Genomic DNA, 12,248 nt, shown 5'->3' with positions numbered 1-12,248 from the left:
TTGAAGAGGACAGTCGGGATTAAAGATGAATGTTAAGATAGAAATATACGTTATTTTAGAACAAGTATTGTATATAAAACTTAAATGTATATGTAGAGATGAAGAATTGATTGTAAAAAGTGGAATAATCTGATAAGAATGCATATACGGGAATGTCACGTCAAATCCAATGTTTGTTTGTTTTTAACTGTATTATAAATAAAATTTGTTAAAAAAAAAAAAGAAAAGAAAAAAGAGACATTTGTCTGGAATGATTTAATTGTCTGAGGAATTTTGGGAGTTGAAGTCCACAAGTCATAAAAGGGCCACGTTTGAAGACCCCTGCACTAAATGAATTGTTACAACTGTACAACTGTGGATTCTTGGATCGTAGCCTATTCACATGCAAAACATATATAATAATACAACTGAAATGTTTTGCATCGACTGCGGGAGTTAATGCAGGCTCCACTTCTTGGGGGGGAGTCTAAATTAATAATAGATCCACAGGGACTAAGAATGAGACAGAAGAGAAGACTATAGCATTAAATGTAACATTAGACTTCTAAAGCCAACTGGGGATCTGAAATCCAAGCGTGTGCTCATTACTGTAAGTTAACAGTGTTTTCATGTTTATGGATGTGATCATTTGCAGAGAGATCAGCTATGTGCACATTAATATTCATAGGCTGGGCCAGCTTCAGAATTAACTTGAAATACAAAAATAATAATAATTATATTCATAAGCACGACCAGGTAAGCGTTACAGGACTATAGATAGAGGAGGTCTAATTCCTAAACTGACCACGTCTGGAGTTATTTAGGCAAAACATAATAATAATAATAATAATAATAATATAATAATATTAGAGGCATTTTATTTTTTCAGACAAAAGAGATTGAGGGTTGTTTTTTTAAAGGCTGAGACTGTTTCCCAGGACTCCTGCATTAATAATTGATGGGACAAACAATGCTTCATTACAATATTGATAAATAGCTGCTGCTTTAGTTCTCCTTTAAAATGCCTCCTTTACAGTCCAAAATAACTCGCTCACGCTAGGCAACAGCTGGCATTGACTTAATTGGAACAGAGCGCGGTTTAAATCCTCAGATGGAGCTTTATCAATCTCTTGGTTTGTTTGTTTTTTCTTTATTCTTCTCCTTCCTGATGGTGTTTGGAAGTGGGGGGTAAACAGGTTGCAAAGCCGACAAAGTCTATGTTGATGAACAAAGGATTAGAGTAAAGCGAGCCCAGGAAAAGTAAATACACATGCACTTTTTCATCTGTGCTTTACTTCAATTATGAATTTGCAAACAGCCGCCCTCAAAATGGGCCATCATTTATTCAAAAGAGGTTCTCATATAAGTCATCTCAGTAGGAGCCGAGCAGTTCAGTTGAACAACAAGAAGAAGCTGAAGCAACATAAGACAATAATAATAATGAGGAGGAGGAGGAGGAGGAGGAGAAGAAGAAGAAGAAGAAGAAGAAGAAGAAGAAGAAGAAGAAGAAGAAGAAGAAGAAGAAGAAGACGAAGAAGAAGAAGAAGAAGAAGAAGAAGAAGAAGAAGAAGAAGAAGAAGAAGAAGAAGAAGAAGAAGAAGAAGAAGAAGAAGAAGAAGAAGAAGAAGAAGAAGAAGTAGTAGTAGTAGTAGTAGTTGGAAGGGGTCTGGAGGTCATCTAGTCCAACCGCCTGCTCAGGCAGGAAACCCTATACCATTTCAGACAAGTGGCTGGCTGTCCAGTCTCTTCTTAAAAACTTCCAGTGTTGGAGCATTCACCACTTCTGGAGGCAGGTGGTTCCACTGGTTAATTGTTCTAACTGTCAGGAAGTTTCTCCTTAGTTCTAGGTTGCTTCTCTCTTTGGTTAGTTTCCATCGGTTGCTTCTTGTCCTGTCTTCAGGTGCTTTGGAGAATAGCTTGACTCCCTCTTCTTTGTGGGCAACCCCTGAGATACTGGAACACTGCTATCATGTCCTCCCTCGCCCTTCTTTTCATTAAACTAGACATACCCAATTCCAGCAGCCTTTCCTTATATGCTTTAGCCTCCAATCTCCTAATCATCTTTGTTGCTCTTCTGTGCACTCTTTCTAGAGTCTCAACGTCTTTTTTACATCCTGGTGACCAAAACTGGATGCAGTATTCCAAGTGTGGATGACACCCTAAGCAATATCGACGTAGGACCACAATTGAGCCCAAAATTTATGTTGCTAAGTGAGAAATTGGTTAAGTGAGCTTTGCCCCATTAAGACGTTTCTTGCCACAGTTGTTAAATGAATCACTGCAGTTCTTAAATTAGTCACACGGTCGTTAAATGATCTGGCTTCCCTCATTGAGTTTGCTTGGCAGAAGTTCGCAAGAGGGGATCATGTGACACACACACACACACACACACACACACACACACAGAGATACTGTGACCATCATAAATGTGAAACAGTTGTCAAGCATCCGAATGTAGATCACATGACCCTGGGGATCCTGCAGCGGCCATAACTGTGAAAAACGGTCATAAGTCACTGTTGTAACTTGGAACCATCACTAAGCGAACTGTTGTAAGTTGAGGACTAATTGTATCCAGTCCCGCTAATGTGAGCCCAGTTACAAAACTTGTCATTAATATCTAACTGTTTTGAGACGTTCGCTTGTTTCCTAATTGCTAAAATAGTGCATGGGCACTTTAAAAAAAAAAAGCAATTAACTTCTCAGAAAAATTCCAACGGTAACTTTCAAGAAAGCGGAATTGGGAATGAAAGAGTTGTTTCAGAATTTCAGATTAAAATGAATCAACCAATCAGAGTAGAGTAGGAAGGCACCTTGGAGGTCTTCTAGTCCAGCCCCCTGCTCAAGCAGGAGTACACACCATCTCTCAGACTCCTGATTCAAGTGTGTGTATCGTAAATCCAAGATTTACGGATTGGCTGCGTGGGAATTTTGGAAACCGATTTAAACAAGGATATCTGTCAGTCACAATGTTGTGGTCCCAGTTCATTCTGTGACAGTTCAAAGTTACGACGACTTATCACCAGGTTTCACACTTACAACAACTGTGATTGTTACGTCGAGTATTTTCAGATTTTGACCCAACCATACGCTCGTGAATGTCTCTGAGTTTTCTTATTTAATAAAGTGAATAATTTGAATTTATTTAGTGAAAATAAGATGCAGCAAGCTGTTTGGTTTCTTATTTTCTTTTTTCAAATAGCCCATGATTACACTGATAATAAGCTTACTCAACAGCTGGTATTTACACATCAAACAATCTTCCAAAAGCATGGAATAAATGCTTTACATTGTATAATAGTTCCAGCTTCTGTTTGTTTCTGTTGTTACTGCTAAGCTCTGGATTCTATTGAGATGACACACAGATCATTAACAAATGTTGGGACACAGCCTGCTTTAACGTTATAAACTCTTTCCAAATTCAGCGCCTGGATTCAATTTAATATGCAAGAGGGAAATATTTCTGCCAAATGATCTGCAACAATTCATAATGCCAGACAACAATAGTCATAAAATGCATTTGTTTAACTTAAACAAAGTGACAATAGATATTATTGCCATATATAGTGCTGCTATCTAACAGTTGTATAAAAATGTAGGAACATCAGGGATAAGATTCACACCAATTAAGAAAAGAAGTTGGCTTAAAATTCTAATTTACTATCTTTCCAAACAATGGATTACAATTGTTTCTCCCTTAATAATCCAGGAACATTTTTAAAAGTTATTTCAAAAACAGATTAATTCCAAATTTGGGGAACGGAATTCAATAATATGTTGACAATTTAAATCCCAGCTCCTATGCTAAAATCTGATTAGCCTGGCTAAGATTATTAAGCCAATATGAATCAGCTAGAAAGCATGACAAAAGTCAATTGTGTTTGTATTCCTTTGGATGTATTTTATTTGATGCATAAAAAGGTGAATAACTAAGGATTTTAAGCATCTGATGAGAGGTTTAGAAACCACCAACCCTTCACAGAAAAGAAAAAGAAAGGGAAGGGGAAGGGGCAAGGCAAGGCAAGGAAAGGAAAGGAAGATAGAAGAAGGGAAAGGAATGGAAGGGAAGGAAGATAGATGAAGGAAAGGAAAGGAAAGGAAAGGAGAGGAGAGGAGAGGAGAGGAGAGGAAAGGAAGATAGAAGAAGGGAAAGGAATGGAAGGGAAGGAAGATAGATGAAGGAAAGGAAAGGAAAGGAGAGGAGAGGAGAGGAGAGGAGAGGAGAGGGGAGGAGAGGAGAGGAAAGGAAAGGAAGATAGAAGAAGGGAAAGGAATGGAAGGGAAGGAAGATAGATGAAGGAAAGGAAAGGAAAGGAAAGGAGAGGAGAGGAAAGGAAAGGAAAGGAAGATAGAAGAAGGGAAAGGAATGGAAGGGAAGGAAGATAGATGAAGGAAAGGAAAGGAAAGGAGAGGAGAGGAGAGGAGAGGAAAGGAAAGGAAGATAGAAGAAGGGAAAGGAATGGAAGGGAAGGAAGATAGATGAAGGAAAGGAAAGGAAAGGAGAGGAGAGGAGAGGAAAGGAAAGGAAAGGAAGATAGAAGAAGGGAAAGGAATGGAAGGGAAGGAAGATAGATGAAGGAAAGGAAAGGAAAGGAAGATAGATGAAGGAAAGGAAAGGAAAGGAGAGGAAGATAGAAGAAGGGAAAGGAATGGAAGGGAAGGAAGATAGGAAAGGAAAGGAGAGGAGAGGAGAGGAAAGGAAAGGAAGATAGAAGAAGGGAAAGGAATGGAAGAGAAGGAAGATAGATGAAGGAAAGGAAAGGAAAGGAAAGGAGAGGAGAGGAGAGGAGAGGAGAGGAAAGGAAAGGAAAGGAAAGGAAGATAGAAGAAGGGAAAGGAATGGAAGGGAAGGAAGATAGATGAAGGAAAGGAAAGGAAAGGAAAGGAGAGGAGAGGAGAGGAGAGGAGAGGAAAGGAAAGGAAGATAGAAGAAGGGAAAGGAATGGAAGGGAAGGAAGATAGATGAAGGAAAGGAAAGGAAAGGAAAGGAAAGGAAAGGAAAGGAGAGGAGAGGAGAGGAGAGGAGAGGAGAGGAGAGGAAAGGAAAGGAAGATAGAAGAAGGGAAAGGAATGGAAGGGAAGGAAGATAGATGAAGGAAAGGAAAGGAAAGGAAAGGAAAGGAAAGGAAAGGAGAGGAGAGGAGAGGAGAGGAAAGGAAAGGAAAGGAAAGGAAGATAGAAGAAGGGAAAGGAATGGAAGGGAAGGAAGATAGATGAAGGAAAGGAAAGGAAAGGAAAGGAGAGGAAAGGAAAGGAGAGGAGAGGAGAGGAAAGGAAAGGAAGATAGAAGAAGGGAAAGGAATGGAAGGGAAGGAAGATAGATGAAGGAAAGGAGAGGAGAGGAGAGGAGAGGAAAGAAAGAAAGAAAGAAAGAAAGAAAGAAAGAAAGAAAGAAAGAAAGAAAGAAAGAAAGAAAGAAGAAAGAAATGCCACATAGAAATTAATTCCAATAGAGTGAAAGAAAGGGGGGAAAAATCTCTGCCATTAATTTAAGAAGCAAAGAGAAAGGCTTCTTTCCCACACAATAAGAAAACCAGCATTTTCATGTCAACCTGAGAGAGGTTAGCAGCCTCTAAGCACATTACGTGTCATACTTATTACTGTGAATCAGGAGGAGAAATCTGAAGCACCTTTTCAGACTTAGGAAAAAGCACAAGCTTTGATGAAGTTCAACTCTCTTCACCTGCCACCAGGAGTATTTCCAGAAACATACTATTTCTGTCTTTAATTGGGTGGCCGCGTGGTCTAGTGGTGAAGACACTCGCCTCCCACTCGGAAGGTTGAAAGTTCAATCCTAGGTAGTGCCAGATGTTTCTCTGTCGGGGCGCAAAGAAATATTTTTTGCTGTGAACTTTGCATAGGCGTCAGGAAGGGCATCCAGCCAGTAAATGCTCAGTTACCTCCAGTCTCCCTGACTCTAACCCGAATTAAGGGATTTACAGGGATGTAAAAAAAAGGAGTTGTACTGTATATCAGGGGTGTCAAACTGCCAGTGCATCATGCTGAAACAGTGCCCAGCTACGGTAATGGGGGAAAAAGTCACAATACATCGTGACACATCACATGACGTTGCAGGTTTGACACCCCTGCTGTATATGGTATGGAGGTGCCTTTGTGTGCTTAAACAGCCTCCTTCCTGAGTTACTGAAATCCTCACCTCCCATGATCAAGTGTGCTTGTGCATTATTTGTGTTTAATAGTTAAAATACACTGCTCTCCATTGTCTTAGGAGAAAACGCCTCCAAATCAATCAATAAAATAAGCAGGTCAGATTCTGCAGTAAAAAAAACAACAACACACGCACGCACAGCAAAATGTCAAACACACCACCGGCATGTTGCAGGTTATTCCTGTATCATATATTTACAGAAATAAATCCTGTTACTAAAAAAAAAAAAAAATTCTACCGTATCCCAAAGAATTCATTATATTAAGCTGTAACAAAGGAAAGAGAAAGGCACCTTTCCGTCTGCCTAAAAATCGATGTAAAATAGTGAACTTTCTGGTGGTCATTCGTTCTTACACACCGGCCTAGGATGTATTACAGCTAACATTGTTACAGATTAATACCGTCTCTTACATCTGTTAAAATATTATAGTAAATGATAGCTTTAAAAACAGGGTCTTGTTGTACGGTTTTCCCACAATATCGAGTTAGTAAAAACTGGATATTGAAAACCAAATTGAACTCCATGGGTGATATCAAATTTGGGGGGGGGAATAAAATCTGAGAATGGCTGTTCCAAAGGTGCTTTTTTTAAAAAAAAAAAAAAAAAAAGGCACCTGGACTTTGTTTTTCCTTGAAGACGTTTCGCTTCTCATCCAAGAAGCTTCTTCAGTTCAGTTCAGTTCTTCTTCAGTCAGAACTGGATATCATGTCCCCCCCTAGTCCTTCTTTTCATTAAATGAGAAATAACTCAATTCCTGCAACCGTTCTTCCTATGTTTTAGCCTCCAGACCCCTAATCATCTTTGTTGCTCTTCTCTGTACTCTTTCCAAAATCTCAACCTCTTTTTTATATCATGGCGACCGAAACTGGGTGCAATATTTCTGAACGACAGCAAGGTCAGTCCAGCTATCTGATGGAAGCCAATTCAGAAGTTCACAGTGGGTAGAAGCAGAAAGAATATTCTTTCCCAACTGTGCTGACAAGACCAGATTTCATCCTGAGGTCTAACTATTATTCATTCCTGTTATTCAAATAAACGTGGCTTTGGACGATGTTCCGTTTGATGCCTCCATTCCTGTTAAATTCTTTTTGTGTTGTTGTTATTTTTTTTAATACAGTGAGATTCATCCCTGCACGATGTGTTGGCAATTTCCTTGCCTGATTGTGCTGGATGCAGCCAAGGACCATAACAGAGATTTTATTCCAGTCCATTTATAAGTGTTGGCCAACTGTCCAAAGGATAATTCATTTGGGTAATGTTAACAATAACAATGTAAGCTGTGTTAAGAAAAAAGAAAAAGAAATGAAAGCAAAAGAAAAGGAAGAGGAGAGGAGAAGAAAAGAAAAAAAAGAAGAGAAGAGAAGAGAAGAGAAAAAAGAAGAGGAGAGGAGAGGAGAAGAGAAGAGAAGAGAAGAGAAGAGAAGAGAAGAGAAGAGAAGAGAAGAGAAGAGAAGAGAAAAGGGAGGAGAGGAGAAAAGAAGAAAGAAAAGAGAAAAGAAGAGAAAAGGGAGGGGAGAGGAGAGGAGAGGAGGAGAGGAGAAAAGAAGAAAGAGAAAGGAAAAGAGGAGTTTTTTTCTAGTTATCCTATGATCTAAATATTATTCTATTTTCAGTCATTGATCATCAGCATGCCATTAGGCCTTGTCATAAATTCTTATTCAATGCTATTTTGGATGTCTAAAGAGGGATGCATGCAGAAAAACCATCAACCAGGCACATGGATCAAATATCTATAAAGGACATTTATATCTACTCCCTGCCATTTCGCGTAGTAAATCCAAAGCATTTCAAAAAGAATATACACGATGTAGACTGTTCTATGAATCATGCATAAAAGCTGTATGAATGGTTAATTGGGACTTTAAAGAGAATTGGATAAATTCATTCGGAATCTATTTTTCATTTATACTTCTTCAGGCCAAAGGAATCTTCCTTTTTAAACAGCTGCTCTAGGTGCATTTTAATTACTCTTTAAATAAAAAGGGATAACGACACAATCTCCTCATCCAATTCAGAGACATCTCGGAAGGGATATTATTACTCTAGTATTTGAATGATTTATTCCTGCCAGTGGACCAAAACCACCTATACATCAGATGTCTGCAAACTTGGGGACTAGATCCTTGATAGATATGCTTTCATAAATCCCACCGTCTTAGTACCATACTTGTAGAATAAATTTCACATATTTGCATTTTTTTTCCTCAGTAATTCGTAACAGCTCTCCTCTAAAATAGGATATTATTTTTCAAAAGGAGCAGAAACTGAGAGAACAAAAAACATCCCCGTGCAGATAACGACCTCTTTCTAACTCACAGGTTAATGGTCTCTTAAGCTAAACAGCAATAGTCAAATTATGAAAGTCAGCCAAGTATTAAAATTGTCCAGGCTGGGAAACACAGCAATAGCAAACATTTGTACTCGCTTGAACACTTGGCTGACTTTCATAGTTTAGCTGTTGCCAGAGGGCTTGGGAGAATATTGATTGGTGAACAAGACTGACTGTAGTTAGAAGAGGCCAGCTGTGATCACGTGAAGCCACCATCTTGACTTCTTTGAAGACTTTTCCTATGGTCACCCCTGACTCTAACTTAGATAAAGAGCAACTTTAGCTTGTAGACAACATTAATAGGATTAATGTTAGGTGCAAAAGACCAGGTCCACATGTGAAGGTTCAATTAAACTGATTTATTGCTACTTATGCCTTTGCACAGAAATCTTCTCAACCAAGAATTAGGACCTGTTAGGAGTTACTGTAAATAAAGGTCCATGAAATTCAAGGAAGATTAGTTTGCTTGTGGCTACGTAAGGATTCTAGGCTAATCCCTCTTTTAACTCCACTCCTAGGTTCTGCTAGTCCTTCTCCAACAATTAGAAAGTCTTATCTACTTAGCTATCTTTGGGGGCATATTACTTTAAGCAGCATAAATCTTAGCCTATCTATCATGCCTAACAGTTTCCCATAATTATATTTTTTAGTAACAGAATTCTTCTTCTTGTGCCATATCTGTTATTGGACACTGGCGATCATGTTGGCGATCTTGTTTTTATCAGCAGCCGCACGAAAAAGTGCTGCTGAGTTTTGTCCAAACCAGTCCCTTAGATTTTGAAGCCACGATGTTCTTCTTCTGCCTGGATGTCGTTTGCCTTCTATCTTTCCCTGGAGGATTAAATGGAGTATGCCGTATTTTTCTGGGTGTCACATCACATGTCCGAAATATTCTAATTTTCGTTTTTTTAATTGTTTTGATGATTTCCCTTGGCTTTCCCAGGCGGCTTATCACCTCCTCATTTCTGATCTTGTCAACCCAGCTTATATGTAACAGCTGCCTGTAGATCCACATTTCAAATGCTTCTAGTCCCCAGTGGTTTCCGGGTAAAATGTAACACAAAAACACACACACACACACATTTCTTCTTGACATTTAAGCTATCCCAAAAGTTTAGGATTCAAACACAAGCATTAGTTTGTTGTCTATGAAGATCATGATATGGTTACGGTTCAACTTTCTCTCCAATTTTCCACTGAGTGGTTAAGTGTAATTCCCTACCCTAACACATGCCTTTCTTCTAGGTTCTCATTGGAGGTACTTCAAGATTTTCATCCCTAATCCTTAAAGAATTTAGTTGAAAATGTTTCCGATGAAACAAGAGAATAGTGATGAGATATACCTGAATAACAGAGTTGGAAGGGACATTGGAGGTCTTCTAGTCTACCCCCTTGTGATAAGCACTGTCTGTTCCCTCTAACTCATAAGCTCTTGCTTACCTGGCTTGTTATTAGGGATGGACAATCCATGGTTAATGCACCTCTGAAACATTTGTAAACCCTTCTGGGTTCCAGTACAAAATGTTCAGAATCCAATGGTGAAATTTTCAGATGCTTTCTTTTATGCGCATACAAAGATGTTTCACTCACATCTTGAGGGACAGAAATATTGAGAAACTTATGATTTCTTTAGAACAAAAAGTAGACCCGCCGCCGCCCCCCCAGGGGTAAACTTGGAAAATATACAAAAACGAGCATTCATCCTCTCACTGGAGGGTTCATCGGGGTGAGACCTACACAAGTTATATCTGGAAACATTGAATGCACATTTTCAAAGAACGATCTTGGTGCCCTGGAGAACAAGTTAGTTGTCAGAATGCAGTTTAATTACTTTATGCACAGGGTGGATTAAAGCTGCAGAATGGGTCCAAGTCAACTGAGACTGGCGAACAGTCCATTCATCCTCAGGATATCAACTGCTGGTTCTCACTGGATCATTTTTATGAGCTGGGTTTTTGATCTATTATCCATCTATGCTAGCGGTTCTCAACCTATGGGTCGGGACCCCATTTGGGTCAATCGACCATTTCACGGGGTCGCCAAGCAAGGCTGTCTGCCATTTTTTTCCCCCTTTTCCGGCAGGTGCCTTACCTCCCTTGGGCTGGGCCAGCTGGTGGCCCAGCCAGTGGTCGGCCTGCTCCATCTCTGCCGCTTGCCAGCTACGTCTTGGCCGGCACAGGGGGGGCACCACACATGAGCAGCGCTCCTGGGCAGGGAAAGTCCTTGACTTACGACCGGTTGGGTAGTCCTCAACTTACGACCTGTTTAGTCCTCGACTTACAACCAGTTTTGTCCTCGACTTACGACCGGTTGGGGGTCGCGGCATTAAAAAGGTGGAGAACCACTGATCTATGCAAAGGCATTCCTAATGCTGCCACTGAGAGCAAAGTAACAAGAATTACATTTAAACTTGATTAATATTCTCTAGTCAACCTGGGGGTAGACAATTAAGATAAATTAGGATGTCTGATAAAGTAAGAGCTGTGCTTCCCACACTCAGGACTTCTCTGAAGACTTCTTCAAGTAACGGTGGATTACTTGAATGGGAGTGTTCTCTCTTCCACTCTTATGACTTTCTAGTAAATTGAATGTCCCCTGAAGACTCTTGACTTGGCTTCAGAATATATAGGAGATTTATGCACATCAGTTTCGAGAACTAACTGACATAAATGGAGAACATGCACTAAAGTAGAGTTGGGAACACTCTGATGTTGTAAAATATACCCAATAAGTATGTGCAGTATGGAAGGAAGGAAGGAAGGAAGGAAGGAAGGAAGGAAGGAAGGAAGGAAGGAAGGAAGGAAGGAAGGAAGGAAGGAGATGTGAGGGGAAGGAAGGAAAGAAGGAAGGAAAGAAGGAAGGAAGGAGGGAAGGAAGGAAGGAAGGAGACATGAGGGTAGGAAGGAAAGAAGGAAGGAAAGAAAGAGAGGGAGGGAGAGAGGGAAGGAAGGAGGAAGCTTTTAAGAAGAGACTGGACAGACATTTGTCTGAAATGGTATAGGGTTTCCTGCCTGAGCAGGGGGTTGGACTAGATGACCTCCAAGGTCTCTTCCAACTTTATTATTATTAAGGAGGGAGGGAGGGAAGGAAGGAGATTTATTTATTTATTTATTTATGAGACTTATATACCGCTTTAAGGGCAAGCACTCTCTAAGCGGTGTACACCAGTAAGCAATGTATATATATATATATATCTATATTTACATTTCCCCCAACAATCTGGGTCCTCATTTTACCTACCCCGGAAGGATGGAAGGCTGAGTCAACCTTGAGCCGGTGAGATTTGAACCGCTGACCTGCTGAACACAGTCAGCTAAAGTGGCCTGCAGTACTGCACTCTAACTGCTGCGCCACCTTGGCTCCTATGTGAGGGGAAGGAAGGAAGGAAGGAAGGAAGGAAGGAAGGAAGGAAGGAAGGAAGGAAGGAAGGAAGGAAGGAAGGAAGGAGCAAGGGAAGGAGACATGAGGGTAGGAAGGAAAGAAGGAAGGAAAGAAAGAGTGAGGGAGGGAAGGAAGGAGACGTGAGGGTAGAAAGGAAAGAAGGAAAGAGGGAGAGAGGGAAGGAAGGAGATGTGAGGGAAAGGAAGGAAAGAAGGATGGAAGGAGGGAGGGAGGGAGGGAGGGAAGGAAGAAGATGTGAGGGGAAGGAAGGAAAGAAGGAAGGAAGGAAGGAAGGAAGGAAGGAAGGAGGGAGGGAGGGAGGGAGGGAGGGAAGGAAGAAGATGTGAGGGGAAGGAAGGAAGAAAGGAAGGAAGGAAGGAAGGAAGGAA

At 40.4% G+C, this 12,248-nt stretch overlaps 1 protein-coding gene across 4 annotated transcripts in view; it reads right to left on the bottom strand.

Annotated features, from left to right (window-relative positions):
- The window catches only part of CACNA2D1 (calcium voltage-gated channel auxiliary subunit alpha2delta 1), a 336,443-nt gene that overhangs the window by 105,563 nt on the left and 218,632 nt on the right, over window positions 1-12,248 (bottom strand). The gene's annotated exons all lie outside the window — the stretch shown is intronic.

Source organism: Crotalus tigris, unplaced genomic scaffold, assembly GCF_016545835.1.
Source record: "Crotalus tigris isolate CLP2741 ecotype Arizona unplaced genomic scaffold, ASM1654583v1 scf7180000018523.1292444, whole genome shotgun sequence".
NCBI classification, from domain to species: domain Eukaryota; kingdom Metazoa; phylum Chordata; class Lepidosauria; order Squamata; family Viperidae; genus Crotalus; species Crotalus tigris.
Note: the sequence above shows the minus strand (reverse complement) of the source record. Positions and strands in the feature narration are given on the sequence as shown.